A 24,080-nucleotide genomic window follows, 5' to 3' on the forward strand; every position below is an offset into this window, starting at 1 on the left:
GGGTATGGTACAAGGTGCCAGGCGCACCAGTTTGTGTCAAGAACTGCAACGCTACTGGGGTTTTCACACTCAACAGTTACCCATGTGTATCAAGAATGGTACACCACTCAAAGGACATCCAGCCATCTTAAAACAACTCTGGAAAGCATTGGAGTCAACATGGGCCAGCCTCCCTGTGGAAGGCTTTCGACACCTTGTAGAGTCCATGCCCTGACAAATTGAGGCTGTTCTGAGGGCAAAAGTGTGTAATAAATAGAACAATTATGATTGTCGGTTCCTACGCAATTTAACCTCCCAACAATTCACATATTTGTAATTAAAGACTTCTCTCTTCCTGGATTCCCCGCAGGTGAAGGGACAGTAGGGGCACAATCAGCAACTCAATATTAGGAAGATATTTTTAATGTTTTGTACACAGTATATGTAGCCTCATTTCGTATCAATTCAATCTCAATCCTTCAAGACAAAAGCATGAGAGTAGTTCACTATGCCATCTCCAGCTCAAGCAATTATGTAGAGAAGGTATTGTGTGAAGCAATGGAAAAGAGTCCTAATTTGGTATGCATCACTTTTTTGAAAAAGAATGACAGTCAGTATGCCAAGTGCAGATTTGTGAAAGGGTGGAGAAGCCTTGAAGCGTAATTACATTTACATTCTAGTCATTTACCAGACACTCTTATCCAGAGTGACATATAGTAGAAATTATGGTTAAGTGCCTTGCTCAATCAACAGTTTTTTCACCTAGTCGGCTCTGGGATTCAAGCCAGCAACCTTTTGGTTAATGGCCGGACGCTCTTCACCGATACGCTACCTGCTGCCCCCTCGCCTGCAATTGGCAAGACTCCACTTTCTGTCACAGTAGCATGACTTGCCTTTTAGTGGTATTGCTGTCCTGTACAGCAGGTGATGCTCAGAGGGGAATTGTGTCTCACTGTGACGGTTGCCCAAAGCTATGGAGCAAAAACCAAACCTTCAAGTGGTTAATCATGAAAACTCTTGAGGATTCACCTTGCTGGGGAAAAATGAAAAATCACAATGTGAAAGTTCTCCTGTGCTTCGATGGTCTAAGAAACTGCAACATAAAATGCAGAGAAAAAATTGGCTATGTTTGATTATGCAATGTTTTGAGGACTGTACCGTAAGTGAGCATCTTCTGATTAGAAAATAAATCTACCTAATTGAAAATATGCCAGTCCATGTAAAAAATGTAATCCTCTGAAGTTGTTATGCAGGGCCCACAGAGGACACTTCTGTCTTGCTTGCTGACACAGAGGTCTCATCATCAGCTCCTGAACTAATTCCTACAGCAGCCAACATGCAGCTACGGAACTGTAGAGAGAGAAGGATAATTAGAGAAATAGATTGTTAGCATTTTTCACTTTGCCCAACATGAAGCATTGTTTATTGATGCACAAAAGAGAGTGATCAAAATATGTTACCAACCTGTTTGTTCATCAACACATAGATGACTGGGTTGAAGATGGCTGAGCTCTTTGAGAAGAAGGCTGGAATAGCCATGGCTGTGGCTGTAAAGGCAGCTCCTTTGTTGAAGAAGATCCAGGCAGCAAAGCTGGCATAGGGGGTCCAGGCAATCAGAAACCACAAACCATCAGGAAGCACATACGTGTCACTTCCTTCTCAGCTTTCTGGGTAGATGCTGAGTCCTGCTGGGAAGCTGCAGCCTGAAAACAAACAAGGGAACACATGAAATCAGATAATTGTTTGAAAAAAAGTATGGGCAGTATATCTCAACTGCATTCAACCACCGAATATCGAGTGATTGATTTGTTGTGTTTAGGAAAAAGGGATAGACAAACTGTCTATTTGAGCAGTGTACTAGAATGAACCATCTTACCGCCTTGACTGTGAGGACAAGGCTTCCGTACGTGAAGAAGATGGTGGCGACAGGAACACAGAAGTGGCAGGAGAACATGTAGATCACATATGATTCATTGTTGAAACCTTCGGCCAAGGTGTAGTAATCAGGTCCACATGAGCACTGCATGCCCTCTGGGATATATCTATGTGGGAAAGACAATAAATAAGCCTGTATTCAAATATTTTGCTTTGAAATGTATAAAATGTTATCACAGTTATGCCTTGGATGATGTCTTTGAATGATAGTCTTTCAGAAAGGAGTTTACTATGAATACAATACTTGTCAAATGTATAAATCAGATTGACTTAGATGCCGTTTATCTATACTTATGTAGTATAACCAGATGAGATGGTTTTTGCCCTTTCTCAGTGGGCAGAATGTTGAGAGGCTATGGTCTGCATCCTATAAACACAAACTCAAAATGTCTACTTCCACCTCAGTATGTGATCTCACCAGATCAGATCACAATCTTTCCCAAAACCTTCCTGGCCACTCTGATCGGATCTTTGAGAACCAGACACTATTTTAACTTCAGGTGTAAATTAAATAACTGAATCTAGAATAATGTGTCACCTTATTTGAAAGAAGTAGTCAGTTTACTGTGCCAGTTACGTTATGAATAACATAACTAGAAAACTGAGGCCGAGACTGAAAAGAGCTACTGTACAGTACTGTAGTAGAGAGCTACTCAGGTGGGCTTCCGAGTGGTGCAGCAGTCTCAGGCACTGCATCTCAGTGCAAGAGGCGACACTACAGTCCCTAGTTTGAATCCAGACTGCATCACATGAAGCTGTGAATGGGAGTCCCATAGGGCGGTGAACAATTGGCCCAGAATCGTCCGGGATTGGCCGGGGTATGCCGTCATTGTAAATAAGAATTTGTTCTTAACTGACTTGCCTTTCTCCAGTCTATTGAAGTGGGGAAAGGTTGGCAAATTGTCTACAGATTGCTTGCCTGCTCTCTCTACAGTACCAAACCATTAAATTAACTTCTCATCCAGTTATGTATTAACTAATCAGACTGGGTAGTTGACACAGTTTGTAATTGATCTATCCTAAATTCCACTTATCTCAAATTTTCACTTCGTCTCCTATTTAAACCAATGCACAACAAAGTGAAATTTAAGTGGAAGCGCCAATGTAATCAACCAGGTATCACACCCTAGTGGTACTCACGCCTCAAGACTATATTAGACCATTGCGGTCTCCGGTTCTAAGGCAAGGCTGCACTGATGCATTCACTGGTTTAAGCCGATATGGCCAACATGTTTCTTCTAGTCTTTCCACCAAGGCTGAATGAATAAACCACGTAAAAACTTTCATATTTGTTTTGGTTTGAAGACCTATTCAGGCCCATGCTCCATTATTTCTGAGTACAGTGGTCTCCAGAATGTCTGTTACATTTTAGTCATTTAGCAGACGCTCTTATCCAGAGCGTCTTACAGTTAGAGCATTATTCTTAAGATGGCTAAGTGGGACAACTTCATATCACAGGCATAAAAAGTACATTTGTCCTCAACAACGTAACTATCAGTAGAGCCAGATATAGAATGGGGGGAGGGGGGGGGTTGGACTGTTTGAAGAGGTAGGGTTTCAGATGTTTTCGGGAAAATGGGCAGGGACACCGCTGTCCTAGCTTCAGGGAGAAGCTGGTTCCAATATTGGGGTGCCAGGACAGAAGAACTTGGACTGGGCTGAGCGGGAACTGCCATACCGTAGGGGTGGGAGGGCCAAAAGACCTGAGGTGGCTCAGGGCTAGGGTTTGAGCATAGCCTGAAGGTGGGGAGGGGCAGTTCCTCTTTCTTTTCCATAGGTAAGCACCATGGTCTTGTAGTGCATACGAGCTTTGACTGGAAGTCAGTGGAGTGTGCAGAGGAGTGGGGTGACATGAGGTGGGCTGCAGCGTTCTGGATAAGATGCAGGGGTTCAATGGCACAAATGGGGAGCCCAGCCAACAACGAGTTGCAGTAGTCCAAACGTGAGAGGACAAGTACCTGGATTAGGACCTGCTCCGCATCCTGTGTGAGGTAGGGTTGTACTCTACGGATGTTGTAGAGCATGAACCTGGGTGTCAGAAAGGGGGAAGGATTAAAGTAGTTGAGTGTCATCTGCATAGCAATGGTAGGAGTGACCATGTGAGGATATGACGGAACCGGGTGACTTGGTGCATAGAGACAAGACAAGAGGGCCTAGAACTGAGCCTTGGGGACACCGGTAGTGAGAGTACGTGGTGTAGACAGATTCTGTCCACGTCACCTGGTAGGGGCGGCCTGCATAGCCTGAGACGCCCAGCCCTTAGGGTGGAAAGGAGGATCTGATGGTTCACTGTGTCGAAGGCAGCGGATATATCTAGGTGGAAAAGAACAGAGGAGAAAGAGTCAGCTTTGGTACAGGGAAGAGCAGTCTCAGATGAGTGACCCATCTTGAAGCCTGACTGGTTAGGGTCAAGAAAATCGTTCTGAGAAAGGTAACGGGAAAGTTGATCAGAGACGGTGCTCATCCAGAAGTGGTGCTCCTAGTGGCCGGGGACTTTAATGCAGGAAAACCTCTTCTCTACCAGCATGTCACATGTGCAACCAGAGGAAGAAAAAAAAACTCTGGACCTTTACTGCACACACAGATGTAAACAAAGCTCTCCCTCACCCTCCATTTGGCAAATCTGACCATAATTATATCCTTCTGATTCCTGCTTACCAGCAGAAAGTAAAGCAGAAAGTACCAGTGACTCGCTCAATACGGAAGTGGTCAGATGACGTGGATGCTAAGCTACAGGACTGTTTTGCTAGTACAGACAGAATATGTTCTGGGATTCATCCAATTGCCACCTCAGTCACAGGATTCATCAATAAGTGTGTTGCTGATGTTGTCCCTACAGTGAGCGTACATATCCCAACCAGAAGCCATGGATTACAGGCAACATCCGCACCAAGCTAAAGGTTAGAGCTGCCACTTTCAAGGAGCGGGACACCGCAGGATGCGGTTTCAAGGAGCGGCATGCCTTCAGATGAACCATCAAACAGGCAAAGCATCAATACAGGAATAAGATTGAATCCTACTACACGGGCCCTGACGCTCATCGGATGTGGTAGGGCTTGCAAACAATTAAGGACTACATAGGGAAACACAGCCGCAAGCTACCCAGTGATGTGAGCCTACCAGATGGGCAAAATGCCTTTTAAGCTTGCGTCGAGGCAAGCAACACTGAAGCACGCATGAGAACACCTTTAAACAGGTCAACATTCATAAGGCCACAGGGCCAGACGGATTACCAGGATGTGTACTCAAAGCATGCACGGACCAAGAAAGTGAAGAAAGTGAAGAAAGAAAGTGAAGGTAACCTGCTTAAATGACTACCGACCCGTGCACTCACGTCAGTCTCTATGAAGTGCTTTGAAAGGCTGGTTATGGCTCACATCAACACTATCATCCCAGAAACCCTTGACCCACTCCAATTCACATACTGCCCCAAAAGATCCACAATCTCAATTGCGCTCCACACTGCCCTTTCCCACATGGACAAAAAAACAGCTATGTGAGAATGCTGTTCATTGATCACAGCTCAGCGTTCAACACCATAGTTCCCACAAAGCTCATCACTAAGCTAAGGACCCTGGGACTAAACACCTCCCTCTGCAACTGGATCCTGGATCTCCTGATGGGCCACCCCCAGGTGGTAAGGGGAGGCAACGACAAATCTGCCACGCTTATCCTCAAGACTGGGGTTCCCTCAGGGGTGCCTGCTCAGTCCCCTCCTATACTTCCTGTTCAACCATGACTGTGTGGCCAAGCACAACTCCAACACCATCATTAAGTTTGCTGACAACACAGCAGTAGGCCTGATCACCGACAATGATGAGACAGCCAATAAGGAGGAGGTCAGAGAACTGCAGTGTGGTGCCAGGACAACAACCTCTCCCTCAATGTGCGCAAGACAAAGGAGATGATCATGGACTACAGGAAAAGGAAGGCCGAATATGCCACATTCATATCGACAGGGCTGTAGTGGAGCGGGTTGGGAGTTGGGTTCCTTGGTGTCCACATTACCAAACTATCATGGTCCAAATATACAAAGACAGTCGTGAAGAAGGCACGACAGGTTAGTGCGTACCTCCTAGTACGTCACTGGGGCCAAGCTTCCTGCCATCCAGGACCTATATACTTGGCGCTGTCAGAGGAAGGCCCAGAAGAATTTGACTCCACTCACCCAAGTCATAGACTGTTCTCCCAGCTACCGCATGACAATCGGAGCACCAAGTCTATGTCCAAAAGGCTCATTAACAACTTCAACCCCCAAGCCACAAAGACTGCTGAATAATTCATCAAATTGCCAACCCGACTATTACCATTGACCAACCCCACCACTTTGTTTTTACACTCTCCTACGTGCTGTTTATTTTCTATGCTTAGTCACTTTACCCCTACCTACATATACAAATTACCTCGACTAACCTGTACCCCCACACCTTGACTCGGTGCTGGTGCCCCCTGTATATAGCCTCTGTATTGTTATTTTCTTAACTCCATTTCTTGAAATGCATTGTTGTAAGGGCTTGTAAGTGAGCATTTCACAGTAAGGTTGTTGTATAACAGCTGTTGTATCCGGCACAAGTGACAAATAAAATGTGATTTGAGACAGCATGCTCAAGTGTTTTGGAAAGAAAAGAATGCGATACAGGTCTATAGTTTTTGATGTCAGATGAGTCAAGTGTTGGTTTCTTGAGGAGGGGAGCAACTCAGGCCAGTTTGTAGTCAGAGGGGATGAAGCCAGTGGTCAAGGATGAGTTGATTTGGGAAGTGAGGAATGGAAGAAGGTCTCCAGGGAGACGGCAGGAAGGGATGGGGTTGAGTGGGCAGGTTGTCGGGTGGCCAGACCTCACTAGTCACAGGATGTCATCTGGAGAGAAAGAGGTTAAGGCGTGGGGTAGTCCTATGGAAATGAGACCAGTGGACTCAATAGGCTAAGTGAATAGCGGATGTCGTCAACCATTTTCAAAGTGGTTGACAAAATCGTCCGCAGAGAAGGAGGACAGAGGGGGAGGGATTGAGGATTAAGGAGGGAGGAGGTTCATAGGATTAGACACAGAAGCTTGAAATGTAAAATGTGGCCTTTAGCAGTGGATACAGAGGAGGGAGTGAAAGGATGATAGGTCCTCCGGAAGTTTAGATTTCCTCCATTTTCGCTCAGCTGCCCTGTTCTGTAAGCTCTTTTTGCTCGTAACGAGTCACTAGGCCACGGAGCAGGATGGGAGGGCTGAGCTGGCCGGAAAGAAAGGAGACAGTGCAAATTATAGGATGTGGAAAGGGAGGAGAGTAGAGTCGAAGAGTCAGAATCAGGAGACCGGAGGGAGAATGATTTAGCAGAAGGGGGGGATGATATGGTAGAAGAGGAGAGAGAGCGAAGATTGCGATGGCGCATTACCATCTGGGTAGTGTATGATTAGTTAGGATTGGAGGAAAGGTAGACAGAAAAGGAAACAATGTAGTGATCATAGACCTGGAGGGGGCAAGAGAGGCAAGGAGGGGAGAGAGAGATGGAAAGGAATGAATCTAAGTCAGACGAAGGGAGGTTGAAGTCGCCAAGTACGAAGAGCAGTGAGCCATCATCAAGAAATGAGCTTGAGGAACTCTCCAAGGGCACCTGGTGGGTGATAGATGTCCTCAAGCTTAACATTATTGACAAGTGACAATGACAGCATGGAATTTAAATAAGGAGATGGACAGGTGAGAGAGAGGGAAAAGAGAAAAAGGGAGAAATTACAAAACATTGCAGCCAAGGGGTGGGGAGTGTCTGTAAAGTCTAAAGTCTAGAAAACATACACACATAGTTGACAAAGCTACAAAAGATCAAAAGGAGATATGTAAATAACTAGGTAAGATACACAAGTGACAGAGTGGTGTGGAGCCTTCCTCTCTCAAAGAATGTCGCAGAACAACTCAGCAGAACCGTCTTTGTTTCGGTGATGGTCTTAGTTTGAGACACGACCGCCACTTACACCTGCTGTTGAGAAACCAGCGGAGACTGAAGAACTAACACTAATTGCTAATTGCCTAACAGAGGTGCAGAGCACACCTCCCTGTACTAATTGGTGATTGTTTAGTAGAGGTGAAACCACTCCCCCTCCAATACAGCCACTGATTACCAAAAACAAGCCACAAATTGCCCTGCCCCTTGATTCTGGTTGATGTGTTAACAACTATCTGCAAATGATGAGCAGTCAGGAGTTCACACACCAAGTAGGCTACTGGGAAGACAGTATTAGACAGATAAAGACCAAAACATGATACTTATCACTCCTGGAGATATCAGGAGTCCTCTAGCTATAGAATGATTTGAAGTTACCAATCAGACAAGCTCAGCTGCAGTAACAACATCAGTCAAGTGATCTGAGTCAGATAAGATCATGTAAGCTATCTCACTGACCTAAGGTCTAGCCTAGCCTATGGGAGAGAGTATTTAGGTTCATGCTAAGGTATCAGATAAGATTCAGTTTACTACATCAATTAAACATACTTGGCCTTAACACCCTGCATTCTTTTGTTGGCTATCATGTTCTAAGCTGCTCAAGATTGGGCCTCATTAGGTCTGGTTGGACATGGTTAAATTTCAAATCTGTTCACACTATCCTTAAAATGCAATAATTTCTAGCCTAAATTATCCCTTTTCACCTCTCCACTAAAAAGGCTGATGTGGCAAGGTTTCTTGAGCAAAACCAGAAAAGGCTATTTGTGGTGAGCAAGATGAGTTACCCCCTTGCAATGTATATCTCTGTGAGACCTCTTATTACAGTTTTTTACAATCACTAGGACCCATTTCTCAATACTTAGGTCCCTTTGTCAAAACTCTTCACACAGTTTTCCTAACCAACTTTTAGCCTGGCACAGCAGTTAATTTCACATCCAAAATGCACTAAAACTAACACTTCATACATGTCTCAAATCAACTCATTCTTCCATAACACTAGCAAAGTTTGTCACCCAATAAGCACACTTCATCACTCATAAAACAATGACCTAAAGAAAACTAACAACATGTAGCATTACACAATGTTTTCTTTTGTAAAATGTCTTTACAAAACAAGAATGACACCTCTCTACTGTTTAGAATCCACTGCAGTATATGATACAGGAATGAATCAGACATGATGCAATATGCTTCAATATGTTTTATGTCATTTTCTGGCATTGAGTGATTCCAAAATACAATAATTTCTATATACACCATCCTCCGATACAGATAAAGTAGCAACGCTGGTCAACCCTGTCTTCTGTATTTGGCCACAGGTTCTCAGCCATCACATCTTATGTCAACTTGGGCAATACACCTCGGAAAGAATATTTTGGCATGCCTGGTCCATCCCTGGCAATCTTCTGCAGATATGTCCAGGCATCCAGCATTCATTGCATCCAGGAGGGACATTTGATCATGTGGATGGTGGTCATAAACCTTCCACCTCCATGAGGTAAATAATTCCTCTATGGGGTTGAGGAATGGTGAGTAAGGTGGTAGGAAAAGTGACACTGTCCTGTGATGGGCTGCAAACCACTCTGTGACTGCACGGGAGTGGTGAAATGTCACATTGTCCCATACAATTACAAACGTTAGCTGATTTCGTCCCACTGCATCCCTTTCCTCACCTGACACAACCCTTCCATAGAGGTCATCCAGGAATGAAATGAGATGCTCGGTGTTGTATGGCCCAATTAGCAGTTTGTGTAACAGCATTCCATCAGAGGATATTGCTGCACACATTGTGATGTTGTCACCCCTCTGGCCCAGGACATCCACTGTGGCTCTTTTCCTAATCACATTCCTTCATCGCCGCCGTGTTTTGGCCAAGTTGAAACCAGCCTTATCCACAAAGATGAATATGTGGGGTGTTTACCTGGTTTCAATCTCCATGATAATAATATTACGGTAGTTTACATTATACCTAAAAACACGCCATTGTGTGCCTCTGCTCTGTTTGGTTTTGTTCGAACCCAGTTCTGTGTTTTATATTCATCTTACCTGGATATATTGGTTTCTGAGTTGCTTGACTCGTTCAGAGATCCTCTCAAAGGGGATAGTATACAACTGCTTCATACTGACTTGATATTGTTTCAGGACTCTAGAAATAGTTGTTATGCTTACATTGTGAATATTTCCAAATGTAATGTTGTCTGCAAAAACTCTGTTCTGAAAATCTGTGAGTTTGCCTTTGTTTCTGATGACCATATCAACATTTACAGTTTCCTGCACAGCAGTGAAAGTCCTACCTCTCCGCCTGTGGGAGGTAACCGTTGGGTCCTAAGCAGAATTACAAAAACAATTACGCACAAGTGGATTTGGAGGCTTTGCTCAATTTACTTCTGTAATGTACAGTTCAGTCAGATGCCCTTGCAGAATGCACATCTTATCTGTTGTTTTGCCAGACATTTCTCACAATAGATGCCACTGTTGAGCGTTGCAGATTTGGCTGCACTCTCGGACCAGCCTTTCTCATTCATAGACCATGATTTATTACATGATCAATTATAGTAGCCCTAATCTCATCTGAGACTACAGCTCTTCATCTTCCTCTCAGTCTTCTTCCACCACACAAACGTACTCCTCTCCCTCTCCCCTCTCCCTCTCTTCTTACTCTGTCAGCCACTTCTCTATCTCTGGCTGGGTCCATGTTTACATTACAGTACAGCATTATTCCTAAAATGTCCCCTTTTGTATAGATGGTAATGAAATTGAAAGACTAACACCCGGGTAGGTGTTCAGCTACAATGGGATTCAGCTGTGGTTGGTCTAATTGTTTTGATAGTATTTCATTTTTGGAATATATTTGTTCAATACGGTATTACTGTAGAAATGTAGCAAATTGCTGTCTTATTCAATTTTATGTTAGGTTAGTTTTTTTACTAAAGTTTATTAACAGTTTTGAAAAGATTATGTAAACTTGTGCAAAATGGCCTGTAGGTACATAGAGTTTTGGTGGTGTTTGTGTCTGAGTGAGAAAATGATTCAAACGATTGAAATTTGAAAGATGTAGTCATTGAATGCATTTTGTGCCAAAGCAATGAACAATGATCCACAGTTTAGGCCACATAGACTGCTGTTGTGCTCACTGTATGAAGAGTTTTGAAAAAGTGACCTATGTATTGAGAAATGGGTCCTAGCGATTGTAAAAAATCAAATAAAACTGTAATCAAAGTTTTGAGTTACCTAGACCAGCCGACCAATGGGGGGGCAGCACAGGTCATTGCCATGACCCAGGTGAATGCACATCCGGCACCAGCGTGGGTGGTAGTGAATGTGAAGCTGCCCATGGGCTTGCAGACGACAATGTATCTCTCAATGGCCAGCACCACCAGAGACCACAGAGAAACCTGACCTAGAATGAGACAAGGAAAGTGAGTAGGTATATCTTGTTGTCCAATTGGTTGCTGAGACTTCCCCCAGCATCTCCATCTACGTATGTATCTCAAACAATTCATGTTTCGTAGACCAGGATTGGTTGATAATATCAGTCGGTTAGTAGAAACATAATGGTATTATGTAAATATAGCAACAAAATAACTAGAATGACTTAGTTTGGCTGTATTACACAAATACACTTTTATCCAGTGAGGTTAGGTGAGACAACCAGGTATCACTGTCATAGAAAATACATTTTCCCATAATTCAGTACTTATTAACAAAGTCAGTGCTAGTAGAAAAATACGAAGTTGTGTCTTGCGTGTGTGTGTGTGTGTGTGTGTGTATGTGCAGGGGGGGGGGGGTGTATGTTACTGGATGTTCTCTTACCTCCAATTGTAGCCATGAAACCCTCGATGGCACAGCCCATAGGTCCAAAGACGAAGTAGCCATTGATGGCGGTAATGAAGGTAATGGTGAATCCAAAGAGGACCATGATCATTCCAGCTGCAGCCAAGTTGACTAGGATGAAGTTAAGAGGTTGCTGGAGCTTCTTGTTTGTCGCTGTGACGTACAAGGTCAGACCGTTGATGGGAAATCCAAAACAGATCAGGAAAAACATGTAGACAGCAAGCAGATAGAATTGCCATGGATCTGCCAAGTAGTACTGAGGGTAATCAAAGGGACTTCTTACAAGTCCAGTCCTGTTGGACATGGGGATGTAGAAGTTGTTTCCTTCAGTGCCGTTCTGCATCTTTAACCAGGGAGTGGTTGAGATGAAAAGAGGATAATCTGCTCTAGCTGCAGTCTAGTGTCTTCTGGCTCCTTTATTATTTGGGATGCTCTGGGTATGGTTATATACCCTTCTAAGCAGCCTCATCAGGGATCAACTGGCGATCAAGGAGAATACCATGTGGGGGGGGTGGGGGGTGGGGGGTGGGGGATTTGATTGAGAAAGATTTGGATAATTGGTCTTGTCATAAACACCTAGGTGATCTTATCACAACAACATATCTATTAAGGATCCAGTTCAGAGTGTATGTAGAAATCAGTTTTACTCACAGAGCCTGACAGATTGAGCTGATGCAGTCGCTTTGTCACCATCACAAACACAGCCTGTTACTGAGAATGTGTGTGTGTGTGTGTGTGTGTGTGTGTGTGTGTGTGTGTGTGTGTGTGTGTGTGTGTGTGTGTGTGTGTGTGTGTGTGTGTGTGTGTGTGTGTGTGTGTGTGTGTGTGTGTGTGTGTGTGTGTGTGTGTGTGTGAGAAAAGATGTTGAGATATATAATATCTCTGCTGTTTGTTTTTACCTGAAAATAAGGTGCTACCATCTGCAACAAAAGTGAAATTCTAAGCTTCATCTCAATCAGCCAGAGACACATTTATCTCTCAATGGTTTTCAAAAGGAGTACCAGAATATCAAAATTATTTGATGCTGAAGTAAAATTGAAACATACCTATTACACGTTGTGTGTTTATATGTTGAGCCAAAGTAAGCTTTATAGTTCAAATGTATATATGTATATTTATTGCAGCTTTCAGGATCTACCAAAATATATTTTTTGCTTCAGGTACAACTATCAGATCCTTTTTGACTGGGTCTTGCTAGTCATCTCAATCAATAACGTATTTTGAATTTTAAACACCCACTTACATTGAATGTTTAAATATTGCATGTTTAATGTTTAATAGTTGTATATAGTATGATAATCTCAAGTCCGGTATTGTATGCTGCAGGTTAGCTAGCAAGAAGCAACACACTGTATATTCAGTATAGCTATATGTAGCTATTTATTAAAGGAATATAACTAATCGTTTTTGCTGCTTGTCACAATAACTTATCTATAAATTATGCACTGTGATTGGCTATTATTTACATTGAAAATAAAATATTGGATTATATGCACTTTGCATAAGGTCATCAATAGAAGGCACTGTTATAGATCTGTTGCTAGCAAGCTAACCGTCAGTCGGTTAGCTAGCTAGGTAGTAGACTGCATTTCTATGAATAATTCATGATTGGAATAATCTATTACTTGTTTATATCATATACAAAAGGAAATGTTTGATACCAACGGTCAGTTATTTTGTATCATACAATTTCAATGGTCTTAATCAACCTGAGGAATCTAATGAAGTTATATTTTTGCTAACTGATCAGCTGAACAAATAGAAAAAGCAAAACAACAAAAAACTAAACCACCAAAACATTATTATGCATACCTTTATTTGTCCTACATTTTTATGATTTTACAAAATATTCACTGAATTTGATTCAAGCCCCAAAAAATTCACAAAAACACCATACATTGGAAAAGGTCTCTCAGGATGCTTCAACGCATCCAAGTGCAAATCACAAAGTCAAGGTTGAGACATCCATTCTTCAGATGTTTAAATTAACTACCACATGTATTCCACAACAAGAATAACAACTCAGTTCAGCAAACTTGTTGAGAGCAGCCATTTCATGATGTATTGACTGGGCTGTACCATCTTATTTAGTGTTGTAGTGTTGTACTTAAATATGGTGAACGTAACCTTTTACTGCAGTGGGCTAAATCAGTGTCACAAGGAGTGATTCTTGGTAGTTTAAAAAACAAATCTACTTTGAAACAAAAGTACACACATAGTTATGGCCTTACAAAAACGAAGATGCCTGTACCATTGTCACACCCTGACCATAGTTTATTTGTATGTTTCTATGTTTTGGTTGGTCAGGGTGTGATCTGAGTGGGCATTCTATGTTGGATGTCTTGTTTGTCTATTTCTATGTCTGGCCTGATATGGTTCTCAATCAGAGGCAGGTGTTAGTCATTGTCTCTGATTGGGAACCATATTTAGGTAGCCTGGGTTTCACTGTGTGTTTGTGGGTGATTGTTCCTGTCTCTGTGTTTGTTGCACCAGATAGGGCTGTTTCGGTTTTCCACGTTTGTTGTTTTGTATTGTTCGTGGTTCATCTTCATTAAAGATGTATCTAACTAACCACGCTGCATTTTTGTCCAATCCTTGTTCCACCTCTTTGTCAGAGGAGGAGTTAGAAGAAACCCGTTACAGAATCATCCACTAACCAAGGACCAAGCGGCGTGGTAACAGGCAACAGCGGCAGCAGGAGCAACAAAGAGAGGAAAGGACATGGGAACAGAATCTGGACTACACTACGTGGGAAGAAATAGACAGCTGGGCGGCCGACCCAGGAGGAGTGCCCGAGCCTGCCTGGGATTTGCTGGAGCAGTGTGAAGAGGGGTATAGAAAAATGGAGTTGTTGAAGCAAGCACGGCGGCGTGATAGGAAGCCCGGGAGTCAGTCCCAAAAATGTCTTGGGGTGGGGCTCACAGGGAGTATGACGACGCTAGGTAGGAGACCTGCGCCAACTTCCTGTGCTTACCGGAGGGCTGGAGAGACCGGGCAGGCACCGTGTTATGCTGTGGTGCGCACGGTGTCTCCAGTGCGGGTGCATAGCCCGGTGCGTTCTATTCCAGCACCGCGTATCGGCCGGGCTAGATTGAGCGTCGAGCCAAATGCCATGAAGCCGGCTCTACGCATCTGGTCCCCAGTGCGTCTCCTTGGGCCGGCTTACATGGCACCAGCCTTACGCTCGGTATCCCCGTGCCGCACTGGCAGAGCGACCGGGAGTATTCAACCAGGTAAGGTTGGGCAGGCTCGGTGCTCAAGAGCTCCAGTGCGCCTGCATGGTCCGGTCTACCCAGTACCACCTCCACACCCCAGCCCTCCAGTGGCAGCTCCCCGCACCAGGCTTACTGTGCGTGTCCTCGGCTCAGTACCACCAGTGCCAGCACCACGCATCAGGCCTACTGTGCGCCTCGCCTCTCCAGCGCTGCCTGAGCCTTCCTCCTCTCCTGCGCTGCCGGAGTCTCCCGCCTGTTTGGCGCTGCCGGAGCCTTCCGCCTCTACAGCGTTACCGGAGTCTCCTGCCCGTTTAGCGCAGCCGGAGCTGCCAGTCTGCATGGAGCAGCCAGGGCTGTCAGTCTGTATGGAGCAGCCGGAGATGCCAGTCTGCATGGAGCTGCCAGTCTGCAAGGAGCTATCAGTCTGCAAGGAGCTGCTAGTCTGCAGGGAGCTGCCGGAGCTGCTAGTCTGCATGGAGCAGCCAGAGCTGCCAGTCAGCATGGAGCAGCCAGAGCCGCCAGTCAGCATGAAGCAGCCAGAGCTGTCAGTCAGCATGGAGCAGCAAGAGCCGTCAGTCTGCGAGGATCCACCAGTCAGTAAGACTCTTCCGGATCTGCCAGTCAGCCAGACTCTTCCGGATCTGCCAGCCAGCCAGACTCTTCCGGATCTGCCAGCCAGCCAGACTCTTCCGGATCTGCCAGCCAGCCAGACTCTTCCGGATCTGCCAGTCAGCCAGACTCTTCCATATCCGCCAGTCAGCCATATTCTTCCATATCCGCCAGTCAACCAGACTCTTCCAGATTCGTCAGTCAGCCAGGATCTGCCAGAACTGCCAGCCAGCCGGGATCTGCTGGATTCAACTGCCTGGCTGAGCTTCCCCTCAGCCCCGAGCTTCCCCTCAGCCCCGAGCTTCCCCTCTGTCCCGAGCTGCCCCTCTGTCCCGTGTTATTTAGTAGGGTTGCCGTGGCTAGGAGGTCACGGAAGCGGATAAGGTGGGGGAGGACTACGGTGAAGTGGGGGCCACGTCCAGCACCAGAGCCGCCACTATGGACAGATGCCCACCCAGACCCTCCCCGATAGGTTCAGGTTTTGCGGCCGGAGTCCGCACCTTGGGGGGGGGGTACTGTCACACCCTGACCATAGTTTATTTGTATGTTTCTATGTTTTGGTTGGTCAGGGTGTGATCTGAGTGAGCATTCTATGTTGGATGTCTTGTTTGTCTATTTCTATGTCTGGCCTGATATGGTTCTCAATCAGAGGCAGGTGTTAGTCATTGTCTCTGATTGGGAACCATATTTAGGTAGCCTGGGTTTCACTGTGTGTTTGTGGGTGATTGTTCCTGTCTCTGTGTTTGTTACACCAGATAGGGCTGTTTCGGTTTTCCGCGTTTGTTGTTTTGTATTGTTCATGTTTCATCTTCATTAAAGATGTATCTAACTAACCACGCTGCATTTTGGTCCGATCCTTGTTCCACCTCTTCGTCAGAGGAGGAGTTAGAAGAAACCCGTTACAAACATGTCATTGACTGCGGGAAAGGCCTCTCTATGACCTGTATATGTACACCTTAGCTTCGTGAGAATATCCATGCTCTATTGCTTAATTAACACAGAGTTTAGTGGATGACACAGGAAGGCCGATGTCACAGGAAGGCCATAAAGATCATCGAGGACAACAACCACCCAAGTCACTGCCTGTTCACCCCGCTATCATCCAGAAGGTGAGGTTAGTACAGGTGCATCAAAGCTGGGACCGAGAGACTGAAAAACAGCTTCTATCTCAAGGCCATCAGACTGTTAAACAGCCACCACTAACATTGAGTGGCTGCTGACAACACACTGACTCAACTCCAGCCACTTTAATAATGGGAATTGATGGAAATTGATGGAAATTATATCACTAGACAATGCTACTTAATATAATGTTTACATACCCTACATTACTTATCTCATATGTATATACTGTACCCTATATACCCTATATCATCTACTGCATCTTTATGTAAAACATGTATCACTAGCCACTTTAAACTATGCCACTTTGTCTACATACCCTACATTACTCATCTCATATGTATATACTGTACTCGATACCATCTACTGCATCTTGCCTATGCCGTTCTGTACCATCACTCATTCATATATCTTTATGTACATATTCTTTATCCCTTTACACTTGTGTGTATAAGGTAGTAGTTTTGGAATTGTTAGGTTAGATTACTCGTTGGTTATTACTGCATTGTTGGAACTAGAAGCACAAGCATTTCGCTACACTCGCATTAACATTTGCTAACCATGTGTATGTGACAAATAAATTTGATTTGATTTGGTTGTGATTTGATACTTAAGTATATTTTAGCAATTACATTTACTTTTGATACTTAAGTATATGTAATAACAAATACTTTTAGCCTTTTAAGTAGTATTTTACTGGGTGACTTTCACTTGTGTCATTTTCTATTAAAGTATCTTTACTTTTACTCAAGTATGACATTTGGGTAGTTTTTCCACCACTGAAGACATATATAAAAGAAAATGGTCAATAGTCAGTGAGATTATATCATAACATTACTATGCTTTTGACCCCTCATTTGTGCGTATTTCCAGATACAACATTTCATGATTTCGCAGACAAATCGTTTGTGAAGTGATCAGCTAAACAAATTGAAATAGCAAAGTAAAAAATACAATTAAAAAAGTATGAATAAATAAATTATTTAAGCATCCATTTATTTGAACAATCCTACATTTGTATGTTTTATAATAAAGTACGTACATTATTAGATTCATGGCCTAACAGTTACAGTACATAACTATAAATATCTATTCAATGGTTTCTCAGAAGGTATTAATGTATCCAAGTGAATTTAAATAAAGTTCCACATATCTTACCACCAAGTAAAAACAACTCATTTGAGCAAACCTTGAGAGGAGCATTAAAAAAGGATGCTTCTAGCCTGGGGTGTACCTTCTTATATACAGTTACAGAGTGGTGCAAAAATCTTCTCCTGTAGTCAAATGACCTATTGGCCTCATGGGTGGAATGTTATTAAAAAATGTCATTATTTAATCATTAATAAACATGTCTTTTTGTTTTTTTTATGACAAAAATTGGGGTTTTCTATGTCAAAGAGTTTTGTTGTATTTCAGTCTTCTGTGATGTATATAAAGTGTAATATTGGGACACAAACTCAAAATTGAATACATTTCAATTCTATATCTGACATGGTACAAGTGTGTTATTTTTTGTAAGCCAATAATCATGTGTGTGAGTTGTATACTTTTGTTTCAAAGTAGATTTCTTTAAGACAAACAGGAAACACTGTGTGTGACCCTGATTTAGCTCACTGCAGTAAAACGTTAATATGGTCTTTCCGTTTATACATTAGCTGATTAAGAAAATCCATGGTGACACTATAGGTTAAACACAGAGCTTAGTGTCACTGTCAGGACTATCAATCACCGACATCTGACACCAACAGTGACTGTCAGACACATAAGAGCAGCTTAGAATAGAATGAAGAGAGAATTCTCTTCATTCTTCAAAGACAACAGAAGACTTGGCCCAGAGAAGAGAGTCCTGTCTTGCTTGTTGACACAGAAGGAGCCCCCTCATCACCCATTGAGTTCTGGCCACAAAATAACATGGTCAGCATATATGAAACTGTAGAGAAAGAATGAGGACCAAAGGTGCAGCTCAATATTAAGAAGGTGTTCTTTATGTTTTGTGCACTCAGTGTATGTGTTCTCACTTTCTACCAATAAAATCTCAATCCTTCAAGACAAAACATGAGAGTAGTTCACTATGTCATCCCAAGGTCATCATTTCACATTAGGTTTCTTACCACCTTAGCTATGAAAAGCAATTAGAAGGTTTTGAATGGAGCAATGGAAATTGGTCCTAATTTGGTACACATGTCACTGTCTTAACATAAATGGCAGTCAGTTCAGATACTGTATGTGAAAGAGCATAGGTGATTTGAAGTGTGCAGTGTAATTACATTCATATTTGAGTCAATAAGCAGAACCACTTATCCACAGCGACTTACAGGAGCAATTAGGGTTAAGTGCCTTGCTCAAGGGAACATCGACCGATTTTTCACCTCGTCGAATCACGGATTTGAACTAGCAACATTTCAGTTCCTGACCCAATGCTCTTAACCACTAGGATACGTGCCGCCATCGCTGTAAAGGCAGCTCTTTTGTTGAAGAAGATCCAGGCAGCAAAGTTGGCATAGGGGGTCCAGGCAATCAGGAAACCAAAAGCCATAGGAAACCACAAGCCATAACAAACCTCATACGTGTCATGTATGGGTAGATTCTGAGTCCTGCTGGGAAGCTGCAGCCTGAAAACAAACAAGGAAAGACACATGAAATCAGGTAATTAAGTCATTGTTTGATAGAAAGATTATAGGCTGTATACACTGAGCATACAAAACATTAGGAACACATTATCTTTCCTTGAAGCTATGATATCACTTGTTCAGTGCAGCTGAAGGGGATGAGGGGAGGAGACAGGATAAAGAATGATTTGTTTAGCCTTGAGACAATTTAGACATGGAATATGTATGTGTACCATTCAGAGGGTGAATGGGTAAGACAAAGATTGAAGTGCCTTTGAACGGGGCATGGTAGTAGGTGTCGGGCACACCGTTTTTAGGTGTTTTTGTCTTTATCTGTTGTGGTCTAGTACTATATTTTTGATAGCTAGGTGCTGCCTGTCTTCCCAGTTGCCGACGTGGACCGTGAACTGCTGACTGCTCTTAATTTGCAGATAGTTGTTGACAAAACCAGGATCAGGGGGCAGGGCAATTTGTGACTTGTTTTGGTAATCAGTGGCTTTATTGGAGGGGAGTGGTTCACCTCTCTAAGCAATCACCAATTAGTACAGGGAAGAGTACTCTCCACTTCTGCTAGGCAATTAGTGTTAGTTCTTCAGTCTCCCCTGGTTTCTCAGCAACAGCTGTAAGTGGCGGTCGTGTCAGCGGTGGTTTTGTCACAAAACTAAGACCATCGCCGAAACATAGACATAGGTTCTGCCGAGTTGTTTGAGGAATGTGAGAGAGGAAGGCTCCACACCACTCACTCACCTAGTTATTAACATATTACAGATTTTGCAGCTTTGTCGACAATGTGTGTGTTTTCTATACCTTTTCCCACCTCTGTCCGGTAGGCTTTACATACGCTCCCCACCCCTTGGCTTCAAACCTTCTAATTTAGTTTACCCTGCACACACAACCTATGTGGAATTCTGGCTCTCTGGCAGCGTCTGGAACTGCCGATCTGCAGTCAAGAACACCGAATTCATCTGAGCCTATGCTGCCCTTCTGTCCCTTGACTTTTTGGCCTTGACTAAGACATGAATCACTTCAGAGAACACTGCTACTCCAGCAACTCTTTCTTCCTCTGACTATGTTTTCTCTCATAGTCCGAGAGCATCTGGTCATTGCGGTGAGGCACAGGTCTACTCATTCCTCCTAAGTGGAAATGTTCTATTTTTCCTCTCTCACCTGTCCATCTCCTCATTTGAATTCCATACTGTCACTGTCACTTGTTCACTCAAGCTTAACATTATTGTCATCTATCACCCACAAGGTGCTCTTAAAGTGTTCCTCAATGAGCTTGACATCTTGATAAGCTTATTTCCTGACGATGGCTCACCGCTCTTCGTACTTGACGACGTCAACCTCCCAATGTCTGTCTTCAAAAAATGTATTTCCAACTCTCTCTTTCCCCTCTCTTCTTTTGATCTCACCTTTTCCCAATCTCCTCCAACCCACGAGAAAGGCAATATTTGACCTCCTCTTTACTAGAGGCTGCTCGCCTATTATTCTCACTGCAACCCTCCTCCAGGTCTCTGATCACTACATTGTTTGCTTTTCTGTCTCCCTATCCTTCAACCCTAACCACTCAGCCCCTACCCCAGATGGTCATGCACCATTGAAATCTTCGCTATCTCTTTCCCACTACTCTCTCCTCTTCTATCCTATCTTCTCTCCCTTCTGCTAAATCCTTCATCCTCTGGTCTCCTGATTCTGACTCTTCGATCCAACTCTCCTCCCTTTCCGCATCCTTTGAATCGCACTGTCCCCTTTCCTCCCGGCTGGCTCGGCCCTCTCCTCCTGCTCCGTGGCTGAGTGACTCATTGCGAGCTTACAGAACAGGGCTGCGGGTAGCTGAGCGAAAATGGAGGAAAACTAAACTGGCGGAGGACTTATCATCATTTCACACCCTCCTCTTTAGCTTCTCTTCCTCTGTATCTGCTGCTAAAGCCACTTTCTACCACTCTAAAATTCCTCATTTCCCTCATCAACTCATCCCTGACCACTGGTTGGTCCCCCTTTGACTTCAAAATGATCAGAGTTGCTTTCCTCCTCAAGAAACCAACACTCGACTCATCAGACTTCAAAAATGATTGACATGTATCCCTTCTTTCTTTTCTTTCCAAAACACTTGGGTGTGCTGTCTCTGATCAACTTTCTCATGATCTCTCTCAAAACAACATTTTTGACCTTAACCAGTCAAGATGGGTCACTCAACCGAGACTGCTCTTCTCTTTGTCACGGAGTCTCTCTCTCCTCTGTTCTCATCCTCCTAGATATATCTGCTGCCTAGGACACCATGAACAATCAGATCCTCCTCTTCACCCTTCTCAGGGCTGAGCATCTCAGTCTCTGCCCACTCTTGGATTACATCCTACCTGGCAGGCCGCTCCTACCAAGTGACGTAGAGAGGATCTTGTGTGCACCACATACTCTCACTACTGGTGTCCCCCAAGGCTCAGTTCTAGGCCCTCTCTTCTCTCTATACACCAAGTCACTTGGCTCCGTCATATCCTCACATGATCTCTCATATCATTGATATGTGGATGACACAACTGCCTTCCACCTTCCCCCCTTCTGACACCTGGATGGCAACACACATCTCTGCGTGCCTGGCAGATATCTCAACTTGGGTTCCGGCCCACCATATCAAGCTCAACCCTGACAAGACAGAACTGCTCTTCCTCCTGGGGAAGGCCTGCCCGCTCAAAGACCTGTCCATCACGGTTGACAACTCCACAATGTCACACTCCCAGAGGGAAAAGAACCTTGGCGTGACCCTGGACAACACCCTGTCATTCGCTGCAAACATGAAAGCAGTGACTCACTACTGCAGGTTCATGCTCTACAACATCCATTGTAGAGTACTGTCCTATCTCACAAAGGAAGAGGTGGAAGTCCTAATCCAGGAACTTGTCCTCTCCCATCTGGACTACTGCAACTCGCTATTGGCTGGGCTCCCCGCTTGAGCCATGAAACCCCTGCAACTTTTCCAGAATACTGCAGCCCTCCTGGTTTTTTCACCTTAACAAGTTCTCTCATGTCACCCCGCTCCGCTGCACACTCCACTGCCTTCCAGTCGAAGCTCACATCCACTACAAGACCATGGTGCTTACCTACAGAATAGCAAGAGGAACTGCCACTCCCTACTCTCAAGCTATGCTCAAACCCTACACTGAGCACTCCCTTCTGCTACTTCAGGTCTCTGACTATCTTCTGTAAACATCTGAAACATACCTCTTCCAACAGTATCTTAAATTATCCTCCTCCTCACCTCGACCACCCCCCCTCCACTTGCACTTTGTACACTCAGTGTATTTAAACTACTTTCAACCACCAAATATTGATTGATTTATTTGTTATGTGTAGCAAAATCAGGTAGACATACTGTGTGTCTGTGTGGATGTGTTTGAGCAGTGTACTACAATTACTGCTTTTGTCACACCCTGATCTGTTTCACCTGTCTTGTACTCGTCGCCCAGTTTCCCCATTATCCCTTGTGCATTTATACCTGTGTTTTCTGTTTGTCTTTTGCCAGTTTGTCTTGTCTCGTTAAGCCTACCAGCATTTTCCCGTACTCCTCTTTTTCTCTCTAGTCCCTGTTTTCTAGTTTTCCTGTTTTGACCATTCTGCCTGCCCTGACCCTGCCTGCCATTCTGTACCTTGTGACACTGCCCTGGATTACTGACCTCTGCCTGCCCTGACCGTGAGCCTGCCCCTTGTTTTTGTAATAAACTTTTGTTACTTCAACATGTCTGCATCTGGGTCTTATCCTGAGGTCTGATAGGGTTGACTGTGAGGACAAGGCTTCCTTTTAAGTGAAGACATTGGCGATGGCAGGAACACAGATGTGGCAGGAGAACAAGTACAAGACATATGATTAATTGTTGAAGCCTTTGGGCCCTTGTGTAGTAGTCTGGTCCACATGAACACTGCATCTATGTGGGAATGACAAATAAGCCTGTTAAGATATTTTACTTTAAAATGTATAAAAGCTTATTACAGTTATCCCTTGAATTAAGTTTTTAAATGTTAAACTTCTTTCTCAAGGGCCATTACTATAAATACTATATTTGTTAGATGTACGAATCAGATTGTTGACTTATATGCTTTTTAACTATATGTATGCAGTATAAGCAGATGGGATGGGTTTTGCCCTGTTTTAGTGCCAAATCCAATCCTGAAGGGCAGAATGTTGAGAGGCTATTATCAACATCCTAAAACACAAATTCAATATGTATACTTCCACCTCAGGGAGTAGTCTCAACAAATCAGATAACAGTCTTTCCCAAAACATTCCTGGTCACTATGATTGGATCTTGGAGTACCAGATTTAAATATCTGGTGTAAATGGAATTCATTATTCCAAATACAATTTTCACCGTATTTGGAAGAGGAAGTGGCAATTAAGTTTTATGAATACCATTGTAACAAGAAATTGAGAGAACTGAGAGGCCAAGGCTGACAAGAGTTCCTCTACAGTACTGTAGTAGAGAACTACTTAAACACTCCCAGTCTTAAGCTCCAAATCTATTGAAATGGGGGAAGGGTGGCAGATTGCCTCCAGATTGCTTGCCTGCCCTCTCTACAGTATACATACAGTACCAAACCAATATCAATCATTAACTTCTCATCCATTTATGAATTAACTAATCAGACTGGGTATTTGGCATTGTTTGTAATTTATCTATCCATTATGGATTAATCCTAATTTCCACTTATCTAAAATGTTCAATTCGTCTCTCATTGAAATAAAAAAAATGACTAAGTGAAACTTAAATGGAAGTTAGAATTTGCACCAATGTGATCAACAGGGTATCAAACCCTGGTGCTACTCACACCTCAAGACTACAGGGTTTCCCAAACTCAACG

General features: G+C 43.7%; 1 pseudogene; it reads right to left on the reverse strand.

Annotated features, from left to right (window-relative positions):
* Positions 1–1,224: 1,224 nt before the first annotated feature.
* LOC135541730 (green-sensitive opsin-like) lies at positions 1,225–12,017 on the reverse strand (annotated as a pseudogene).
* Between the last annotated feature and the right edge of the window lie 12,063 nt (positions 12,018–24,080).

The sequence above is a fragment of the Oncorhynchus masou genome, chromosome 6 (genome assembly GCF_036934945.1).
Source record: "Oncorhynchus masou masou isolate Uvic2021 chromosome 6, UVic_Omas_1.1, whole genome shotgun sequence".
Lineage (NCBI taxonomy): Eukaryota > Metazoa > Chordata > Actinopteri > Salmoniformes > Salmonidae > Oncorhynchus > Oncorhynchus masou.